We start from the raw sequence: 22,510 nt of genomic DNA on the forward strand, positions 1-22,510 counted from the left end.
TCTTCTCAGCTCACAGGAAGACTACATATCCCAGCATCCTTTGCAGTTGTATTGGAGCTAATATAGTCAGCCTTCTCTTCTGACATTCTTTCATGTCAGAGGAGAAAAAATTTTAGATAAAACTGCTTTCAGGCGGGGCATGGTGGCTCATGCCTGTAATCCCAGCACTTTGGCAGGCCGAGGCAGAAGAATCGCTTGAACCCGGGAGGCGGAGGTTGTAGTGAGCCGAGACCATGCCACTACACTCCAGCCTCGGTGACAGAGTGAGACTCCATCTCAAAAAAACCAAAAAACCAAACAAAAGAAACAGCTTTTAATGGTTAATTTTGTGACACTGGCTTTGATGGTAGCCATTGTACAGCCATCCCATTGAGAGAAATGAGCCTAGTTGTGTTGGAGGTATAAAAAAGTCCTGACAGTCAAATGACTCATTACCTTGTTTATTTACATTGTTTCATTTTCCTGTACACCCTCTGACTTTAACAGATGGCTCAAAAAACGATATTCCTGTCCATGATTTCCTCTTGAATAAACCAAAAAGCACACTTGCTGTTCTTCCCCGACTTTTCAGACGATGTTGTAAAACTAGTCGCGGTATATCAGCACGTACAGATCATTGCTGCTGTAGAACAGTTTACTCTGTTTTTTCCCCTCTTTCTCTTAAATCAGGGGTCAGCAAACCATGCTCATGGGCCAAATCTGACCCATCCCATTTTTGGGTGTAATCTGCAAGCTCTACGAATGGCTTTACTTTTGCCTCTTCTCAATTAATATATAAAGCATAAAAGTGGTAATGAGAACAGAATCAAGGAGACTTTATATTTATAATAAAGGGGACCCAGGTATTGAGTCTATATATAATAACAGGTATTAATCTGTCAACTTCTTAAAGAAACAGTTTCGTTTATTATCTCCAGTGTTTAGTACACTGCTTGTCACAGAGTCTGTGATGGTAAATTCTCCTTGGATTAACTGTCATCTTAGTACCTGATTCATTGTAGGTTCTTGACAAATGCATGAGTAATTGGGTAAACAACAAAGAGTTATTGTGGAGCCTCTGTTACATGTGGAGCACAGTAAGGTAATGAGTGAATGTAAGAAGTGGACCTTGAATTTAAGATTCTTAAAATCTCATGAGATTAAAATACTTTATGATTATGATGTCAATAGACAATTATCAGTTGAATTGTGTAGAATAGACCATTGCTTTCAAACTGGGGTGCTTAGACCCCTGGGGTCTTCTTTCCTGGCATTACAGAGTTCTCTTTTCCCATTTTTCCTTTTCTATAGCCTACCTCTTCATCTAAGAAAGGTAAACATTTCACCTTTCCAATTCTTACTATGGCTTATTGCTCTGGGCTGTAAGGTCTCCCAGGGCACAGATAATTTGAAATACTGACTTGAAAGAAGGGTCGTTTAATTAATTAAATGAAAGATTCTCAAAATCTTTCTTTTACTGTCTTGAACGTATTTCTGTTAAAGATGAAGGATGGCATTAGAAATGGGGACATTTTGGCCTTTGTTGTGTGTTCTGAAGTCAGAAATACTAACTGTAGTCATGGGCCTAACTTTCATTTAATGACCTACTCTTTCGTCCCCCACCATTATCAATAAATCCACAGCTCTTGACAAAGATAAAGCAAAAAGCAAAAGCATTGATAAGAAATAATGAAAGTTAAAAATGGCTTCCCCCTTTCTACCCTCCCCCCAGACATATTTCATTAGATTAGTTTTTTCCTACATCCCAATGCTTATCCTTAGAATAAGTCACTAACCGAAAAGAAAAGCGCCTGTTAACAGTGCAGGTAGAATAAGTTAGTGATGATTAATTTAAAACATGTAACTAGAGTATTTTTAGGGACTATCAAATTTTCAAGTTACCTTGGATAAAGCCTATGGATAAATATATTTTTGTATGTGATTCCTTTTAGTTTAAATATACTTTATAATAATAAACATATTTAAATCACAATGTTCACCTAATTTCACCTTATAAAATGTTTACTATTTTCTACTTTTTGATATAAAATAAAAACATGAAAGCATGAGGAAAAATTAATGAAGTACAGTTTTTTATGGTATATAACTTTCTCTTTGTTTACATAAAACAGGTTTGATTACATTTAATGAAGTAAATGGTGAAATTTCTTAATCTCATACATTATTCTTATTTAATTTTTCTAATAAGCTAGTAGCTTATGAGATACAGGCAACATTCACAGGACATGTTTAGAATAAATAAAGGCCAAAAAATATCTTGTGAGACACAGGCAGAATCCATAAGCATCTATTAAATATAATAGATAGTATGTAACCTATAAGATATGGATTGTTTGAGACCAGGAGTTCAAGACTAGCCTGGGCAAAATAGTAAGACCCCATCTCTAGTTAAACAGAAGAAACGGAATGAGTGATGGAAAAAACAAGAGATTCACTTATAGATACAAAGACATGGAAAGACCAAGTCTTAAAATATGATGCTGCCACTTCTGGGCTGACAACTAAGTCACACTTAAATTGTCCATCCACTGGCGGCTCCCAGTATGACCTTATTTTGGCCTCACATGTGCTCTGCCTAAGAAATTCAGTCAAAGCCTAAAGCTGGTGAGCTGGCTGATTCCCAAGCATTAGCTGAGTCTCTCAGATGAGCTGGTGTTTGTTTTGGCTCCAGGTACTTTCTGTTCACTCTTCTTCTTCTTCTTCTTCTTTTTTTTTTTTTTTAGAGATAAGGTTTCACCATGTTGCCCAGGCTGGTCTCACATTTCTGCTCTCAAGCAATCCTCCCGCCTCAACCTCCCAAAGTGGTAGGATTACAGATATGAGCCACTGCACCTGGCCTAAACCCCCTGTTCAAACCTCAGCTCTGGTCTTCATAACCTCACCACCCATGGGGGAGATTGAAGAAGGAAAAGACACTATGTGAACACTGTGTGACCCCCAAACTTTGGAAAGTGTGGTCTTCCAATCCTTGTCTGTATGGGGATGTCTTGTCTGGGTTCTAGGCACTTTAGCCTTTCTGGAGCTCTTCCTGCATGAAGAAATATTAAAAATATTTACTACTGAATTAGTACGAAGACTAGTATAATCCAGGGTAGATTATATTCATTCTTCCTTTCTGACTTAAAAAAAAATTAAAACAGTTTTGTGGGCTCCTAAAGATGGATGGTCCCTGGGCATTGTGTCTGTGGTGCCTCATGGAGAAGCTGACCCTGGTTTAACCTTCTTATACCCTATCCTAAGTGTATTAACTTAACCCATCTCTTTCCCTTGCCTCTTGTTATATTTTAAATTGATTAAATAGCTCATGTGATTCAAGTATTTAAATTTGGTTGGTGAGCCTTTCTGTTCCATGACCTTTGAGATAGCTTCTTGACAGCATACTTGGAGGGTACCATTGCATCAAGGTAATTCCCCCTACAACATTCCCCAAAGTCAAACATCTGCATTTAGTACACACATGCATACCAGCCTAACAATGAGTACCTTCTCTTTCATTCTAGGCCTCCTTTAGTAAAGAACTTATCGTTTTAACCACATATTAAATGTTACACCATTACAAGTTAATTAATGAAAAGCAGAAAATAGATGTATTCTCAATATTATAACTTATAAAAATTATAATATAATGAACGATTTTTATAATTATAATGTGTAACTAATTATATTAGATCAGTATCATTTTAATCCTAACAACTTCTAGTAATTTGTATAATGGTATTATAAAGTTATATGATTCATGCCTTTCCCAGTAGATTTTAGAATTCATTTTTTTTGGATAAAAAATTAACTCAGTGTCTTTTTTTTCTGACAGTCAGACTGATTTAGCTGATTGATTATCTTGAGAAGGAGTATTGGCTTTGCTAACGAGGCTATGTGGTAAATTTTTTTTATAAACTGCATGAGCTAAATATGTAGCTCCAAGGTTTTGACTATATATATACTCTACATGTATATTGGTATATCATATATTTACATATGTAATTAGAAAAAGTATATTGAAACAATTTATTTTCGTAGCATTTTCCAAGTACACTGAGTTAAACAAGATAACTAAAAAAAAAAAAAAAATCACATGCAAAAATGGCATCAGTTGGTCTAAGCTCTGCACTTGGCCATAATCTGGCTTCAATGTCTTTTGCAGTGGGCAGGATAACCCCCAAATATGTCCATGCTGTAATCCCTGGAAACTGAATATGTTACATTACATGGTAAAGGGGATTTTGCTGATGTAATTGAGGTTATGAACCTTAAAATAGGGGGACTATCTTTGATTATTCAGGTGGGCCCAAACTTATCCCATGAGCCTTTAAAAGAAATGAACTTTCCCTAGCTTGGGACAGAGGATGTATCAGAAGATAGAGGGGGTTGAAGCATAAGAAGCATTTTACTCACTGTTGTTGGCTTTAAATATGAAGACAGCATCCAGAATCAAGGCTCTTGGAGCAGATAACAACCTCTGACTGACAGCCAGCAAGGAAGTGGGAACCTTAGTGCCACTGCTGAAAGGAGCCAAACTCTGCCAACAACCTGCGTGGGCCTGGCAGCGTGTTCTCTCCCAGAGCCTCCACAGAAGAGCCAAGGCCAGGAAGTGCCTTGATTTTGGCCTTGAGATTGGGAGGAAAGAAGCCAGCCGAGCCCGTCCTACAGAACAGTGAGTTTTCTGAACGACAGACTTGTGAGATAATAAATTTGTGTGGTGTTAAGCCACTGAATTGGTGGTAATTTATTGCAGCAGCAGTAGAAAAATGAATATATGCCTCTTCGCTTTCAAGAAAGAGTCACTTCTGCAACTGGTTTGTTGGTTTGTTAACTTTCTATTTTATTCCACCTGGTAAAGTGGTCTTTACAGAGAAAAACACAACTGTCCATGTTTCAGTCACACTGTGGGCCTCTTGAGTCATCATTGTAATAACTCTAGTAGCATTCAATTGAAATGAAGCAAAATGCAAAGAGATTAATTTTAGAAGTCCCTTGTTTATTTTTTAATGGCCTAAAAAATCAGGGATGGGCTATTTTTCTGTAAGGTTAGTGGCCACAGCTCTGGGAAATGAGTCCACTAACCCTAGACTCAACATTATTTAACTGAGCTTTAGGTCCTTCGCAATGGAAAGGAGAATTGGAATACTACATTATTAAACAGCCTCAACTCCTTGCAGGTCAATCATAACACAAGAGTTCAGAAAAATATTCGAAAGAGCGCTTTACTCTAGGTTCAAGTCTCATTCTTGAGTCTATTCCTGGTCTATGCTGACAGGGAGGATTTTCAAGTGGTTCTTGTTCTATCCAATTCATCCCAGGCTCCTCCATGGTCCTGAGTCCTATGTACTCAGTCCAATAGGCAGTCTTTGATCTTTATTCCCTTTGAAATGTATTGGGAAAACCACTCTCATCTTTATACCCCTGCTGCTCCCTTACTAGTCTCCTCAGTTCCAGGAAACTACCCTGTCTTCTTCTCAGTCACAGGCTAGTCATTCAGTTCTACTTGATTCTCCTCTGGATGAGAATGAAATGGTGATGGTGATTGGTTGTGAAGCAGGAAGTGAGCTCTTCAGGTCCTTTGGGTAGAACTATAAGATAAGCAGCCCTTTGACATTGCCAACATGAACCTCCTCTTTTAATAATTCCAATGAATTATGGTCAAAGAGTCTTTGATTCCCCTACCACCTTGAGCGGAATTGCCAAAAGCTACTATATTATTCTAGCTTTGTTACATAGCATGACCCAAGACAAGAGTTGGGAAACGGAGAATAGAACTATGACAGGTGAGTGGAACTTGAAGAGAGAGAGGTTTTGTGGACAGAAACGAACTGTGTCCTTCAGTCAACAAATGCAGTCAGCCTATGGCAATCCCATGGGAAGGGAGCTGGGGAACAGATACTCTGACTTGACTTCTCTTTATTTTTCTGGTCATCTGCAGGCCTCCCCCATTAACTGTAATAAACTAGAAGCTAGAAGGAAAGGCAATCCTGTTCTTCAGTCCATCCAGATCAGTCTCACAGGGCATGGGCAGCTTGGAGATCAGACCTGGAGATGAAATGAGGGTTATCCAGCAGCCCTGGATAGCATGAAAACAAAGACAGTCATGATCCCAATAAGGCTCTTGGGGTAAGGTCCTAGAGCTTTATAGGAGTAGGGGGCACAGAGATTGAGGAAGCAGGAGTGTGCAGCAGCGTCTGTTTTCTCAGGGATCTGAGGAAAGTGACACATGACATCACAGGAATGGCATTGGGGCATTGTGGAACATCCTGATAACTACCTCAGCTCCAGAGGATGTATTTGTATTTGCACTTACTTCAGTGAGAGCTCTGGCCTCCTCATTTAAGGCAATGGCACTCAGGTCTCCTGAAATCAGTGTGCTTGTGTGTGTGTGTGTGTGTGTGTGTGTGAACATGCATTTAATGCTAGGAAAACAAGGGTTAGAATGTACAAGACACACTTTGGAATTAGTGTCTCATTCATAAATAATCCTTTTACTCTGGGAACAACTCTTACTCTATAGGAGATGGTTTATCAGTGGCACATGTATAATTAATAACACTGCTCCTTTGTGATTCAGGAATGGAGATCTGACCTTTGTCAGGCCAATTTGAAGCCTTCCCCAGGATTTTTCCAGCTGGAAGTATACAAAAATAACTTTGTTTTTCTAGTCTGGGCGAAGGAGACATTACTAGGTGGGGTATTCAACAGTTGCTGGATGCCCTATTTCCTGGCACATGGAGGAAGCCATCTGCTTTGACAGGAAACCAAGCCCATCCATAAGAAGCACAGACAAGATACAGAGAAGAGCCCAGGAAATACTCAGTTTAAATTGTTTTTGAAGCCCAGCTTCACCCCGACCTTGCCATTTGAATATTAAATCCTTTACTAATGTAAATTACCCAGTATTCCTTCAACAAATAGCATTCTTCTTTGTCAAAGCTTGCTTGAGTTGTATTTTCAACAGAGTCCTGACTAATACAGTTGATACAGTTAATAGTCCAAGCTAATTTTTCCATGCATAGCACAGATGATAGTAGGGATCAAATGACAGGAAGTCAGAAGCCGGAGAGATCCTTATAGACAGGCAAGGTAAGATGAGAAGTTTGAATAAAGCTTTGACCTAGAAGGATGGGGAGGATTCTTTGGCCGCAGAGTACTGTACTCCAGGCAAGGAGATGATCAGGAGGAAGGTGGCACCAATTCCAAAGACATATTTATGGTCAAGGACTAGTTGGAATCAAAATGCGTGAAGTGGGAGATGAGATTGGAAAGGAGATTCACTGCTGAGGACTTTGAATGCCAGGCTAAGACATTTGTGCTTTATTGTAATATAGGGAGACGTTGAAGTATTTGAACATGAAAGTGATATATGAAAGTTGTGTTTTAGGAATATTGACCAGATCGTATACAGGGTGAGATAAAGAGAGTAAGAAGTGGTGTTATTAAGTCAGTGCAAAAGCTATTGCAGTTTTTGACATTAAAAGTAATGGCAAAAACTGCAAACTGCAATTACTTGTGCACCAACCTCCGACACCCAAATTGGAAGGCAATTGTAATCTTCCTGGTATGAGTGCCCAGGGCCTGGACTAGGGAATTAGAAGTGGAAATTGAAAGGAGAGAGGGCGTGTCTTATTCATCTGTTTCTTTCACATCACCTAGAGTAACTGTCACCTTGTAGGTGCTCATCAAATTGTCGTAAATAAATAAGGAATTCGCATCAAGTAGTTATATATATATAGTCAACATGTATTAAGATATTTTAGGTTACAATTTTAAAGTTATTCCCGAAAACCATGTTGTTGAATTAGTGAGGACATTTAGTCTGAATATTGTAGTTGAAGTGCATTTCGTAACAATCTCAGGTAAATTAATTAGAGAATTATATGTGATTTATTGTTATGAACTAGAAAGTACAATATCTTCAGCCATTTAAAATGTTATTTGGTATTTTACAATCAAAACTTTTATTAGCTCAATGGAAATAGAGAAAAATTTTCTTTTTCCTTATACATTATCTTTAGAGAGACTAGCTAGAACAAAGATCATCAATAATGATGCAGGAAGATAGATACCTTTTATATTCCATGGATTTCATATCTTAAGTACTATACTTTCAATACTTGATTATTTTATCTTCCTTTCATTAATAGAATACCATGCCACTCTCCCATCCTTGAATTTTGGAAGAACAATGCATGCACAGATGGAGGTTGTATTTCTTAGCTTCACTTGAAGTTAGATGTGACCATGTGAATAAGATGTCCCAATAAAATGTGAATAAGAGGAATATGTACAATTTCTGTGTCACCTCCATTCAAGGAAATTGCTTGTTCTCTACGTCCTCATTTTCTCCTTCTTGTCAGTTGGAAGGCAGACATGGTAGCAAACAAGTTTGGATCATAGAAAAACTTTGATAATACCCTTAGAAGATGACTGAGCAACAAGATGCAGGATACCTGTGATCCCTTGGGACCTTATAAAATAGAGAGGATCACCTGTCCTAGACTGTTAGGTGGATCTGGCTTGAAATTAAGTTTCAAAAATTATCATGGTAAAGGTGATTGGACGCGCATCCTGAAGGACTCTGAATGCCAGGATAGAGAATAATGAATCAACATCATAGATATTGGGGAGCTTGAAGGTTTCATTTTTTGTTTTGTTTGTTTGTTTTTAAAGCAGGTGCTTAACAATCAGGGAATAGAATATCTTCAGAAGGCAGTAGTGCAGTATGGAAGATGGATTGGAGAGCTGAAACCTGGTGTCAATTGAGAACTCATCGAAATAATTTTGGAACAAGATGAGGACTCTATCTAGATTAGTGTTAGTAGAAATGGAGAGGGAAGATTGAATTTAAGAGATGTTAGGGAAATGTTCTAGTGTGGGGTAGCTTTGAAAATGTGCATGGGTAGAGGGTGAGAAACCAGGGAAGGAGGAACCAGCAATGCAAAACAGTCCAGGGACAGAGGGAGAATCACTGATGGAGTCAGATCTTGTATGAGGAGGGAAAAGGCAAGATTGAAGGCTTATGTGACCTTTTGCACGTTTTTTTCCCTCATGTTTTAGCTCTTAATTACATCAGTAGTTAAAACCTCAGTTTGTGGAATCAGACAGATCCAGTAATGTGCTAGCACTGTTCTGTAACAGCTACTAGAGCTGGTTGCTAAATTTTCAGGAACTTTGAGAGCTAGTTGTTAAACATAGCATTAGAAAAATTAAACTACATAAACTTATAATTAAATAAATTACATTAAAAACAAAAGCCAGAAATACTATAAACTTACTGTTTCCTAGTTGATCTCAATTTTCTATTATTTTTGTTGTTGAAGTTATTTATATCCCTCATATCAGTATGATGAGAATGCCATATAATGGTTTGCTACTGTGCCTCTCTTGATAATTCTGTTTTCAGTGATGTCATGTTGATAGCTTGAAATCCTTGTAGCATTGGTGGGAGTATTTACATCCCAGAAATTGGTAAACATTAAAAGTTAGGTCTTGGTTTATTTTGTTGATTGTCTAGACCAGGGATTGGCAAACTGTAGCCTGCAGACCTGCCACCTGTTGTTGTAGATTAAGTCTTACTTACTGGAGCACAGTCACTTCCTCTTATTTATTTATTGTTTATGCTATGTTATTTATTTATTATGTTATGTTATTTATTTATTTATTGTTTAGATTATGTTACATAAATAACCATATGTTATTTATTGTTTATGGTTACTGCCATAGTAACCAGTAACCAGTAACCATACTGCCAGCCCAGTTCTCCCACCATCTCATACCCAGACATGTAGTACAAGGGTCTTGGGATCACCCAGCTCAGTGCGGAAGTTGAGTATTTACAACAGAGACCATAGACAATACACAAATGAATGGTTATGGTTGTGTTCCAGTAAAACCTTATTCAGTAAACTGGCCCACAAACCCAAAATATCTTTTATCTGTTCCTTTAGGGAAAAGTTTACTGATTCCTGGTCTAGACTTAAACAGTGTTAAAGAAAGAGGGGCTTCAAGATGGCTGATTAGATGCATCTGATACTCACCTTTTCCATGCAGAGGAACCAAAATAGAAAGTAGATAATGGCACTTTGAATAGATAATCTAAGGGAGAACACTGGAATTAAACAGAGAAGTGATGGGAAGTGATGAAAGAAGGAAGGAGAGAAAAGCGAGGCAGCCTGTTCAGCCAGGATCCGCTGGGAGTCTGAAGAGGCTCCCTTATGTGGAGAAAGGGTAAATAAGAGACTCCCACAGGCTCACAGGCCCAATGTGGACTTCTACAATCCTAGCCACGGGATAGCATCTAGGCCCTTGCAAGCCCTGAGGCTAACATAGTGAGCTACTCACAGTCCATGTGAAGGCATTGCTTAAGAGAGAGAGAGAGCTCACACTGGGTCCTAAGCAGCTGCAGCACCATGCCATTTTGGGAGACTGGCCCCCAATAGACTGTGTCTTGCTTTAGGGCTCCACAACCTCTGCATCTCCATATTCCTAGAGCCCCATTGACATTCCCCACCTGCAGTTACCGCTGTCAAGGTGAGGGTCACTGGCAGGAACTTCACTCCATCCCCAAGCAGAGGAACGGCTGCATATTTTCATATGCCCCAAATTCCACTGTCTGCAACCACCACCACTGTGAGCTGCTGCATGGCCAAGATGCAAAATAACCATGGACCCTTCTTCCATCTGCCTGCAGCTGCTCACACTGAAAGCAACCCACCACCCCACCCTTGCCTATGACAACCAGCACCTGCATGCTGCATGGGGGGTCTGAGGGCACATCAACCCAGCCCAGTTTCCCCACCATCTCATACCCAAACATGTAGTACAAGGGTCTTGGGATCACCCAGCTCAGTCCAACACTGTTGACACCTGAACACTCCTCCTGGGTAGTGGGGGGGTCTGAAGTTGTGCCCACTCAAACTGCCACTACCACCACAGCTGACATCTACCCACATACACTACGTGTGTGTTTGGGGACTGGCCTGCCCAGTCTGTTGCAGCCATCACAACAATGGCACAGACTGGTTGGGTCCCAGAGGGTTGTACCACCACTGCTACTGCCATTTCCCATAGTATGCCCACTGCCCAGGGGCTTGATAAACCACCCAACCACTTGGCCCACCACTGCCATTCCTGGCACCTGAGCAAGACATCTGGAGACCCAAGAATGGGCCTGCCTGAAACCACTAACACCATTGCTAGTGTATGCTACCCTGGGTCCCAAGGATAGCCATGCTTAGTCCACTGTTGCTTCTAATGAAGCTCAAAGATTATCTGACTTGGCACCCCAGTCCTCAACAAAATTTCACTGTAGCCTCTACTAACAACTGTACCTTAAGTTACCAAGGAAATAACAGCCACCACTAATGCTATTTGTAGCTGAAGAAATCAAACAAATACTACACTGCTGTACACATTCAGAATCAAAGCCAAAGTGTCCTACCCAACCAGTACCACAGATACATCTCCAGGAAAATGTTCTTCTCCACGAAAGCAAATTCAAAAATTAGAAGGGACTGTTATACAACATGTGTAGATATCAATGTAAGGACACAGGAAACATGAAAAAGCAAGGAAATATGACACCTTCAAAGGAGCACAATAATTCTCCAGTAACAGATCCCAATAAAAAATAAATGTATAAAATCCCAGAAAATAAATAATCCAAAATGGGTACTAAAGAATCTCAGTGAGATACAACAAAATACTGCAGAATAATACCAAGAAATCAGAAAAACAATTCAGGATATGAATGAGAAGTTTGTCAATGAGATAGACATCAAAAAAGAACCAAACAAATTCTGGAACTAAAGAATGCATTGAATAAAATAAAAGTACACTCAAAGGCTTGAAGACAGATCTTTTGTAATAACCCAGTCAGACAAAAACAATAAAAAAGATTAAAAAATAACAAGCAAACCCTATGTGACATATGGGACACTATAAAGCAAACAAAGGTTCAAATTTTTGGTGACCCGGAGGCTGAAGTGGAAACTAAAGGGTTAGGAAAACTACATAACGAAATAATAGATGAAAACTTCTCAAGTCTAGCAGGAGATTTAGATATCCAGATACAGGAGGCCCAAAGTTCTTTAATTAGATACAATTCCAAAAGGTCTTCTCCACAGCACATTATAGTCAAACTGTTAAAAGTTAAAGACAAAGAGAAAATTCTAAAAAATAGCAAGAGAAAAGCTTTAGTCACTTATTAAAGAAAACTCCTATCAGACGAATGGTGAATTTCTCCACAGAAACCTTACAGGCCAGGAGAGAATGAGATGATATATTCAAACTGTTAAAAGGGAAAAATTGTCAGCCAAGGACACTACCCAGCAAAGTTATATGTCATAAACGAAAGAGAAATAAAGTATTTTCCAGACAAGTGAAAGCTGAGTGAATTCATCACTGCTAGCCTGGATGTACAAGAAATGCTTAAGGAAGTTCTATATTAGAAGCAAAAGAATGATAACTGTCATCATGAAAACATACAAAAATATAAAAACCACCAGTAGGGCAAACACACAAGCAAGGAGGAGAAAAAACTTAAATGTTACAATTACAGAGTATCAGCAAACCATAATGACAAGAGATAAGGAAAGGCATAAATGATATACAAAACAACCAGAAATCAATTGATAAAATGACAGGAATAAGCTCTCACATATCAATACTAACTTTAAATATAAATGGATTAAACTTTCCTCTTAAAATATATAGACTGGAATAAATAAAAGAATGACCCAAATATATGCTGCCTACAAGAAACTCATTTCACTTGTAAGTACACATATAAACTAAAAGGAAAGGGATGGAAAAAGATATTTCATGCAAATGAAAACCAAAAGCAAGCAGTAGTTATATCAGATAAAACAGACTTTAAGTCAAAAACCATAAAAAGAGACAAAGAATGTCATTATATAATGACAAGAGGATCACTTCAGCAAGAAGATATAACAATTCTAAACATATATGCACCCAATGTGGGAGCACCCAGACATATAAAGCAAATATTACTAGATACAAAGAAAGAGATAGACTCCAATATAATAACTGTTGGCAATTTCAACAACCCATCTTCAGCATTGGACAAATAATGTAGACAGAACATTAACAAAGAAATAGTTGATTTAGAGTGCACATTAGACCAAATGGACCTAATAGACATTTACAGAACATTTCATTTAACAGCTATAGAATACACTTTATTCTCATCAGCACATGGAACATTCTCCAGAATAGACCATGTTAGGATACAAAACAATTCTCAACAAATTTTAGAACCTGAAATACATCAAATATCTTTTCAGACCCCAGTGGGACAAAACTAGAAAAGAATAACAAAAGAACTTTGGAAACTGTACAAATACATAGAAAGTAAACAACATGCTCCTGAATAACCTTCGGGTCAAGGAAGAAACTAAGGAAGAAATAAACAAATTTCTTGAAACAAGTGAAAATCAAAACACAACTTGCAGAAACCGATGGGATACAGCAAAAGAAGTGCTGTATAAAGCTGTTAAAAAGAATATTGTACTTTTATTATTTATAAATTATGGTGTACCTATCTTTTATAATTTGTAATAAAGATACAATGCATGATATACACAATTTTTTGGAGAACAGTTACCAGCACACTGCTGGACAGATCTAGGTTTAAGTTACAAGAATTTTAAGTAAGTAATTTATTCTTTCTAAGTCACAGTGTCTGTCCACATTTGTACTCTATTATAGCAAGAAGTTACTAATATTATTTATTAGATAAGGGGGTAGTGATATGGTTTGGCTATGTCCCCTGCCAAATCTCATCTTGAATTCCCATGTGTTGTGGGAAAGACTTGGTGGGAGGTAATTGAACCACAAAGGGAGGGCTTTCCTGTGCTGTTCTTGTGATAGTGAACAAGTCTCTTGAGATCTGGTGGTTATATTAAAAACGGGACTTTCCCTGCACAAGCTCTCGTCTCTTATCTGCTGCCATGTGAGACATGTCTTTCTCCTTGCACCATGACTGTGTGGCTTCCCCAGTCACGTGGAACTGCAAGTGCAATAAACCTCTTTCTTTTGAAAATTGCCCAGTCTCAAGGATGTCTTTATGAGCAGCATGAAAACATACAAATACAGGTAGCAAACTTTTCCTGTTTACAGCCAGAAAGTAAATATATTTGACTTTGTGAGCCATATTGTTCCTGTCACAACTATTCAATTCTGTCACTGTAGCATGAAAGCAGTCATAGACAATACATTAATGAATGATTGTGGCTGTGTTCCTATAAAACTTTACTGAATAAACAGGTAGCAGGCTGCATTTGGCCCATGAGCTATAGATTGCTGAATCCTGCACTAGATTATACATTTCTTGAGAGTGAGAATTATGCCTATCTTGATAAAACTTGTATCCTTAGAACTTGACACTGTTGTTAGCACACATAGCAAAAGATAATAAATATTTGTTGAACTGTGAATACAAAACAGCAGTAAAAATGAATGTACTAATGCCGCCTGAAACAACATGATTAGCACTCACAAACATCATGTTTAGCAAGAAAAGCCAGAGGCAAAAGAAAACATACTGCAAAGATCCATTTCTATAAAGTTCAAAAACAGGCAAAACTGGACTCCTGCTTCCAGTCATGACGGGATAACAGATTTAATTTACCCTCCCACTTCAAGCAACTAAAAATGAAGACAAACTCTATGATACAATAATTTATGACAATGGGAAACAGGCAGCACTGGACTTGAACTTCCAAGAAAAAAGTGAAAAAAGAAACAAATAAAGTAAGCCCTATAATCATTTCAGTTTAATTTCTAGATACAGTTTCTAGATTGCAACACGGGATGGAGGAACTCAAACCCAAATCCTGGTTATCTTGCTGAGTGAAGGAGACAGGGCTAAGAATTTGGGAATCCAATGAGGCTAGAACCTGGAGATGAGGAAGAGCAATAGAGAGCTCCAGAGATCTGTAGAGATGTCCCCTGGTATCTTTGGTTGAGTATTAATCTGCACCTAAGTGCAGAGGAAATTACGCTAGGCCAAGGAAAAAAACACTGGAAAACACTAACTAATTTCTAGAATTCACACATAGTGAAGAAAAGTTTATGTTGCTATGACTGAGAATGGAAAGATATCATAATACATGGGACATTGGATAGAATCCTCAGAAGGGTGTATTATTAGTAGTGGGATGAATTAGCTCTAAAATAGTGGCTACTCTGGATTAACCTTAACATTGCATGACAGCAACTCTGAAAAAGATCAAATTGATTTAAAGTAAGTGCAAACCAGAATAAGGTCCAATACAATATTAAGCAATAAAACAAAATGTCACACCTCAAAATCTAAAATTTATGTTGATCAACTAATCAAAAATTACTAAGTATTTTCAGAAGAGGAAAACATGGCCCATAACAAGGAAAAAAACCTAGTCTGTAAAACAGACCCAGAAATGATACAAAACATGAAATTAACAAAAAGTTAAACCAGCTTATAAACATGCCCCATTCATTGATTTAAGAAAAGTGAGTAAAGCATAAACACAATGAGGAGAGAAATGGAAGTTATAAGAAGATTCAAATAGAATTTCTAGCTATGAAAAATGTAATAGAAATAAAAAAGACTCTGGATGAGATTAACAGCAGAGTAGATACCATAAAAAAATAAGTGAACCCAAAGGTACAGCAATAGGAATTATCCAAAAAGAAGCACGATGAGAAAAAATGCTTAAAACAGAATAAACAGAGCATGAATTTTCTGTATAAAAGCACTAAATGGTCTAAAATATGTGTCATTGGAGTCCCAGAGTAGAAAAAAAAATGAGAAGAAATAGTAAATGAACATTTTCCATAAGAAATGAAATTTAGAAAGCAATCCAAAAAGATAAATGAATCCCAAACAGAATAAATATAAAAGAACCAGACTGAAGAACCACCACATTGTAATCAAATTGATGAAAATCAGTAACAAAGGGAATTTTATAGCAGTCAGAGAAAACCAAACATTACAAACCAAATAAGGTTGGTGCCAGACTTTAAATCAGAAACTATGTAAATCAAAAGAAAATTGAGCAACATTTTTACTTCATGAGAAACGGGTGCAGGAAACAAAACAAAAACAAAACAAAATACTGTTAAGCGATAATTCAATAACATGTAATAATATAAAAATGATTTTAAAAAGGAATTTTTAATATAAAAATGGAGCTTGAAGAATTCACTACCAGCAAGTTTCCAATGTAAAAAGGTTATGAAAAGGTCTTTTGCAGGAGGGAAATAATGGAAGAAATTTGGCTCTATGCAAATAATTGAATAATGTTGGAACAGGTAAATATACTGGTAAGCATAACAGACTTTTGTCCTCATTTAAAATTTTTTTTAAAATTCACTGCTTGAAACAACAATAATAACAATGTGTTGTGGAATTTCTAACACATATAGAACTATACATATTAGGACAAAGGACGGGAGAAAGAAAATGGAATTTTACCCTTGTAAACTTGTTACAATATACATGAAGTAGTTAAAGTAATATTTGGAGATAGACTATGTTAGGTCAAATATATGTATTTTAAGCCCTAGAGCAACCACTTAAAATAATACAAAGCATAGTCATTAATAAGCTAATATTAAACATAAAATAATCATCCAAATGAAGGCAGAAAAAGAGGAAAATGGAAGAAAAAATAGATTAAATAAAAACTAGGTGGAAATATGGTGGTTTAAAACACAAGAATAATAGAGAGGATAAAGAAGTAGGTGGTTTAAAACAAAAGTATATTAAAAATTACATTAACTATAATTTTTTTTTTTTTTTTTTTTTTTTTGAGACAGAGTCTAGCTCTGTCGCCCAAGCTGGAATGCAGTGGTGCAATTTTGGCTCACTGCCACCTCCGCCTCCCAGGTCCAAGTGATTCTCCTGCCTCAGCCTCCTGAGTAGCTGGAATTACAGGCACCTGCCACCACACCCAGCTAATTTTTGTATTTTTAATAGAAACAGGGTTTCACTGTCTTGGCCAGGCTGATCATGAACTCCTGACCTCGTGATCCACCCACCTCGGCTTCCCAAAGTACTGGGATTACAAGTGTGAGCCATTGCACCTGGCCTTAAGTATAAATTTTATTAAAAACTTGAATTAAACTACAGAGATTGCCAGATTGAATTAAAAAACTGGTTGTAACTATATGCTGTCTGATTGTCCTATTAGTAATGAAGAGAAAGGAAGTTTTATGGCCAGTATCTAGAAATCATGTAGAGTGACTCTCTGCCTCTGCCTCACATGAGTTAACATAAAACATACACAAAAAAGGCTCATCACAAAAATACAAACTCATTTTTATTTGCTTGGGTTTTGTCTTAAGCCTTTATGCAGAACTATCTACCCATATGCCTGACATAGGTCTTATTTTTCCTCTTAGTGCAAAGGCAATTAAAACAATCTGAGTGACCTCCTTGTTCTTGTTCTCCTACACCAGGAGTAGAAAAACTATAGTCTGCAGGCAAATGCTTTCCATCACCCGTTTTTTTCTACTATTCTATTGAATTATAACTCTTATACCACACAATACAACCATTTTAAGTGTACAATTTAATGGTCTTTAGTATATTCATAGCGCTGTATAACCATAATCACCACAATTAACTTTAGAACATTTTCATCACCCCCCAAAGAAACCCTGCACCCCTTAGTTATCACCCTTCAATCCCCACATTTTTTGCACCCCACACTAGGCAATCACTAATTTATTTTCTGTCTCTATAGATTTGCCTTTTCTGAACATTTCATACAAATGGAATCACAGAATAGGTGGCCTTTGTGTCTGGCTTCTTTCACTTAGCATAATGTTGTAAGTTCATCCACACTGTAGCATGATTCAGTATTTTGTTTCTTTGAAGAGTAGAATGATATTCCATCATATAGATATACCACATTTTCTTTATCCATTCGTCATTCGAAGAACATTTAGCTTGTTTCCACTTTTTAGCTATTATAAATAATATTGCTATTAACATTTTTATACAAGCTTTTGTGTAAACTTTTGTTTACATTTCTCTTGGGTATATACCTAGGAGTGGAATTGTTGAGTCAAACTGTAATTTTATGTTAAAAATACTGTTTTTTACTGTAATTTTATGTTTAAAATTACTGTTTGCCTCAACAATTCCATTCCTGTGTATATACCCATTTTGAGGAGCTGCCAAAATATTTTCTAAAGTGGTTCCTCTAATTTACATCTTATTAGCAAATTGAATGATTCCAATTTCTCCAAATTCTTATCAATGTTTGTTATTGTCTTTTTTTATTGCAGCCATCCTAGTAGGTGTGAAGTGGTATCTCATTGTGGCTTAAAACAACTGGATATTTACAGGCAAAAGAATAAAACCGAACCTCTACCTCATACCATATATAAAAATTAAGTCAAAATGGATCAAAGATCTAAATGTAACATCTAAAGCTGTAAAACTTGGATGGGTGTGGTGGGTCATGCCTGTAATCCCAGCACTTTGGGAGGCTGAGGCAGGAGGATCACTTGAACTCAGGACTTCGAGAACAGCCTGGCCAACATAGTGAGATCCTGTCTCTATCAAAAAAGAAAAAACAAGAAAGCTGCAAAACTCTTAGGAGAAAACAGAGGTGTAAATCTTTGTGACCTTGATTTAAGCAATGGTTTCTTAGCTATAAAACCAAAAGCACAAGCAGCAAAAGAAAAAAAAATAGATAAATTGGGGTTCAAGAAAATAAAAAAACTTTTTTGCTTCAAAGAACACTATCAAGAAAATGAAAAGACAACCTATACAATGAGAGAAAATATTTGCAAATTGTATTTCTGATGAACAACTGCTCTGGAATATATGTAGAATTCTTACAGATCAACAATAAAAAGATAATTAGTCCAGTTAAAACTTGGGCAAAGTATTTGAACAGAACATTTCTCTAAAGAAGATAAACAAATGGCCAATAAGCACATATAAAAGATGTACAACATTAGCCATTAGGGAAATGCAAATCAAAATCACAATGCAATATTATGACATACCCACTAGGATGCCTAAAATACAAAAGACAGACATTAACAAGTGTTGACAAGGATGTCAGGAAATTGGAACCCTCATACATTGTTGACAGAATTGTAAAATAATGCAGCCATTTCAAAAAACAGTTTGGTTGTTCCTCAAATTGTTAAACATAGAGCTGCTATTTGACCCAGCAATTTCACTCTAGGTTTATATCCATGATAAATGAAAACCTGTGCCTACAGAGAAACTTGTACACAAATGTCAAAAGCAATATTATTTATAATAGTTAAAAAATGGAAAAACCTAAATATCTATTAAATGATGAATGGACAAACAAAATGTAATATATTTGTGTGGTATATTATTCAGCTATACAAGGGATGAAATACTGAGAAATGCTACAACATAGATGAATTTTGAAAACATTATGCTAAGTGCAAGCAGCCAAATACAAAAGGCCAAATATTGGATGATTTGATTTATATAAAATATTCAGAATAGGCATATCCATGGAAACAGAGAGTAATTTAGTGGTTTTCCGGGGCTGGGAGCAGGGAGAAGGAAGAAAGACTGCTAATTGGTTTGGATTTTCTTTATGGGGTTAAAAAAAAAAAAAGAAAAAGAAAAAGAAAAAGCAATCCTGAAATCAGATAGTGGTGATAATGGTTGCATTTTGTGGATATACTGAAAACCACTGAATTGTACACTTTAAAATAATGAATTTTATAGTAAGTGAAGTATGTATCAATGAAGCTATTAAAACACCTATTTATTAGCTCAAATTTCTACAGGTCAGAATTCTGGCATGGAGTGGCTGCATTCTTTGTTTAAGCTGAAATCAAGGTGTTGTTTGGCTGTGTTCTCACCTGAAGCTCCGAGTCCATTTCCAAGCTCATTTTTGTCCTTAGCAGAATTGAGTATCTTGCAGTTGTAGAACTGAGGTCTGGGCTTGCCGTCTGTCAGGAGGGGACTGCTCCCTGCTTCTAGAGGCCACCAATTTCCCTCATTACGTGGCCCCTTCCATTTTCAGGCCAGCAATAATGCGTTGAATACTTCTTATGCTTCAAATCCCTGACTTCTGCTACCAGCTGGAGAAAAACTCTCTGCTTGTAGAGGGCTCATGTGATTTACTTAGACTTTGTCTTAAGGTCAATTTATTTGGTACTTGGGATTTTAATTGTATCTGTATGGTTCCGTCAAGGTGATAACTATATTAGTGTTTGAATAAATAACCAGGTAATCTGGTAATTTATCATATTGGTAATCTGACAGGGAGATGGGAATTCATCTTTATAATTCTACCTACCACAAACCATGTCTGTGCTTCTTTTCTCTGGGGAAGGGTTGTCTGTGACTGTCACTTAGTTTGAGGTTCCACGTTGCTGAGATTCTGTCCAGTATTTTGACCTCTCCAACTGGTCTTCAGAACCATCTCTTAGGAGCAGTGCACAGGAAGATCTGGTGTTTTTAGCTCCAACTTTGGTCTCAAAAGGTCATCCATCCCCTTACATCCCTTACCTGAGTTGACATGCTTCGTTAAGAAGGTCCCATGGAAGGCTACTAATGGTGGAACTTAAGGCCAAATGGCCTGCAGTGATTGCAGTTATCCTGGGTTTCCCACTGGTGAAGGGAGAGTCAGGGAGGAGGAATGCCCAGCCATGTTGCTGCTGCCTTGATTTTGTGTCTTGCAAGAGCCATCCTAGGTGGCTCTGAACTCTCCTCTCTCTATTTTCCTCATTGGAATCACTGCCATTCAGGCTGGTGAAAACCCTGGCTGAATCTTTGTTACTGAATGTTCACTGTGGCATGGTGATTGTTTGGAGGTCTCTCAAAGGTGGAAACATGGGATGGGTAATAATTTATGATACACATCATCTGAAAATAGAAAAAAGAGGTTACATTTTTCAGTACAGAACTTAATGAGAATGAACCAAATGCCTATGTGCTCTGTTTTTTCCCTTTAAAAAATTATTCACTAAGAGGGCACATACTGGCAATATGCAGTCATTATCAATGTAATGAAGAACTCGAGTGAAGGCTATTTCGGATGCTCTAATGTGCCTGTTTTATGAAAGTATAAAAGGCCTATTTACTTTTCAATTGTTTTATTGCAGTAAAAAAACCCATCTCTTCCAATTTATGACTAATCGTGGATTTTATTATTCATGGTCTAATTCTGCCGAGGAAGGTTACAGAAGCAGGTACACAGTAATTCTGCTCAATTTGGAGCCTGAGAAAGATGACTGATGGCAACTCAGCTGCCCTCTGGCTCTCACTCCTGGAGCTTAACCTTTACATATGGATACTAAACAGGCCTGGTGCAATCCTGGTGAGCCTCCCAGTGAATATTTTCTTACTCAGAATAATCAAATTTTAAGAATATGCTACAGGAAAAAGCTGTCACATTGCATTAGGTTAGCACTGTGACTTCATGGAAATGGTCAGGTAACTCAATTGCCCCAGCCCAATAATACACAGGCATAATTTAGTTCACTTAGAGTTAAGAGAACAAATAATTTAAAAAATATCCTATTTGAGGTTGTTGAAGGCAAGCAAGGAACTGTGGGGCAATGGATGATGCAGAGGGGGTATAGGAGCTGAGCTAAGAATAAAATAGGCATCAAAATACTCTGTATTCTTATGGAAATGCTTATAATTAAATTATATAATGTTCTGTAGTTTACAAAGCACTCTTACTTATAGTCTGTTTTGACTCAATGGGAGATTCTGTGAAGAGATACTAGCGTCTTAATTTATAAATGATGATACTGAGTATACTGAGTATCGGAGGCACCACCTCATTCAAGGTCACTTGCCTGGTTTGTGGGACTAGAGGCTGAACTTAAGTTGTTGTTATGGGTTGGCTTGTGGCCCCCCGCCACCATAAAGATATGTTCAAGTCCAGCCCCCAATACTATAGAATGTGATCTTATTTGGAAATAGGGTTATTGCAGATATAATTAGTTAAGAGGAAGCCATATTGGAGTAGGGTAGACCTTTAATCCATACAAATGGTGCCCTTATAGGAAAAGGAGAGAAACAGAGATAAGATGGCTCTGTGAAGACCCAGAGGCACAAGGAGAACAGCATATGAAGAAGAAGACAGAACCTGGAGTGATGCTTCCACAAGCAGGGAACACCAAGAATTGCCAACCATCACCAGAAGCTAGGAAAGGCATGGAACAGACGCTCCCTGGGGGCCCTCAGAAAGAACCAACGCTACTGACATCTTGATTTTGGATGGCTAGCCTCAAGAACTGTGAGAAATAAATTTCTCTTCTTTTAAGCCACCCAATTTGTGGAACTTTGTTATGGCAGCCCTGGAAAATTAATAATGGCTCCTAAGAGTAATACAATTTTCCATTTATAGTGCCCTGACTATGGGCCAGGTACTCTGTCAGGTACTCTGTAGGCATTATCATGAAATCTTTTAAGAGCGCTTCAAGGTCTATTATCATCAATGGCATTTTTATGACTTAACTTAGGTCAAATAACTGCTAAGTAGTGGAGCTGAGATTC

At 37.4% G+C, this 22,510-nt stretch overlaps 2 long non-coding RNA genes across 2 annotated transcripts; both read left to right on the plus strand.

Moving 5' to 3' along the window:
* The first annotated feature begins 2,098 nt into the window (after nucleotides 1–2,098).
* Nucleotides 2,099–6,105, plus strand: LOC139364216 (uncharacterized). The gene is made up of 2 exons (XR_011625651.1): nucleotides 2,099–3,876; nucleotides 4,416–6,105. It is a non-coding gene; the product is annotated as an uncharacterized lncRNA (long non-coding RNA).
* A 14,969-nt stretch (nucleotides 6,106–21,074) lies between these two features.
* On the plus strand, nucleotides 21,075–22,281 carry LOC105467589 (uncharacterized). Its single transcript, XR_978980.2, has 2 exons — nucleotides 21,075–21,320; nucleotides 22,018–22,281. It is a non-coding gene; the product is annotated as an uncharacterized lncRNA (long non-coding RNA).
* The last annotated feature ends 229 nt before the right edge of the window (nucleotides 22,282–22,510 follow it).

This window comes from Macaca nemestrina, chromosome 7 (genome assembly GCF_043159975.1).
Source record: "Macaca nemestrina isolate mMacNem1 chromosome 7, mMacNem.hap1, whole genome shotgun sequence".
NCBI lineage: Eukaryota > Metazoa > Chordata > Mammalia > Primates > Cercopithecidae > Macaca > Macaca nemestrina.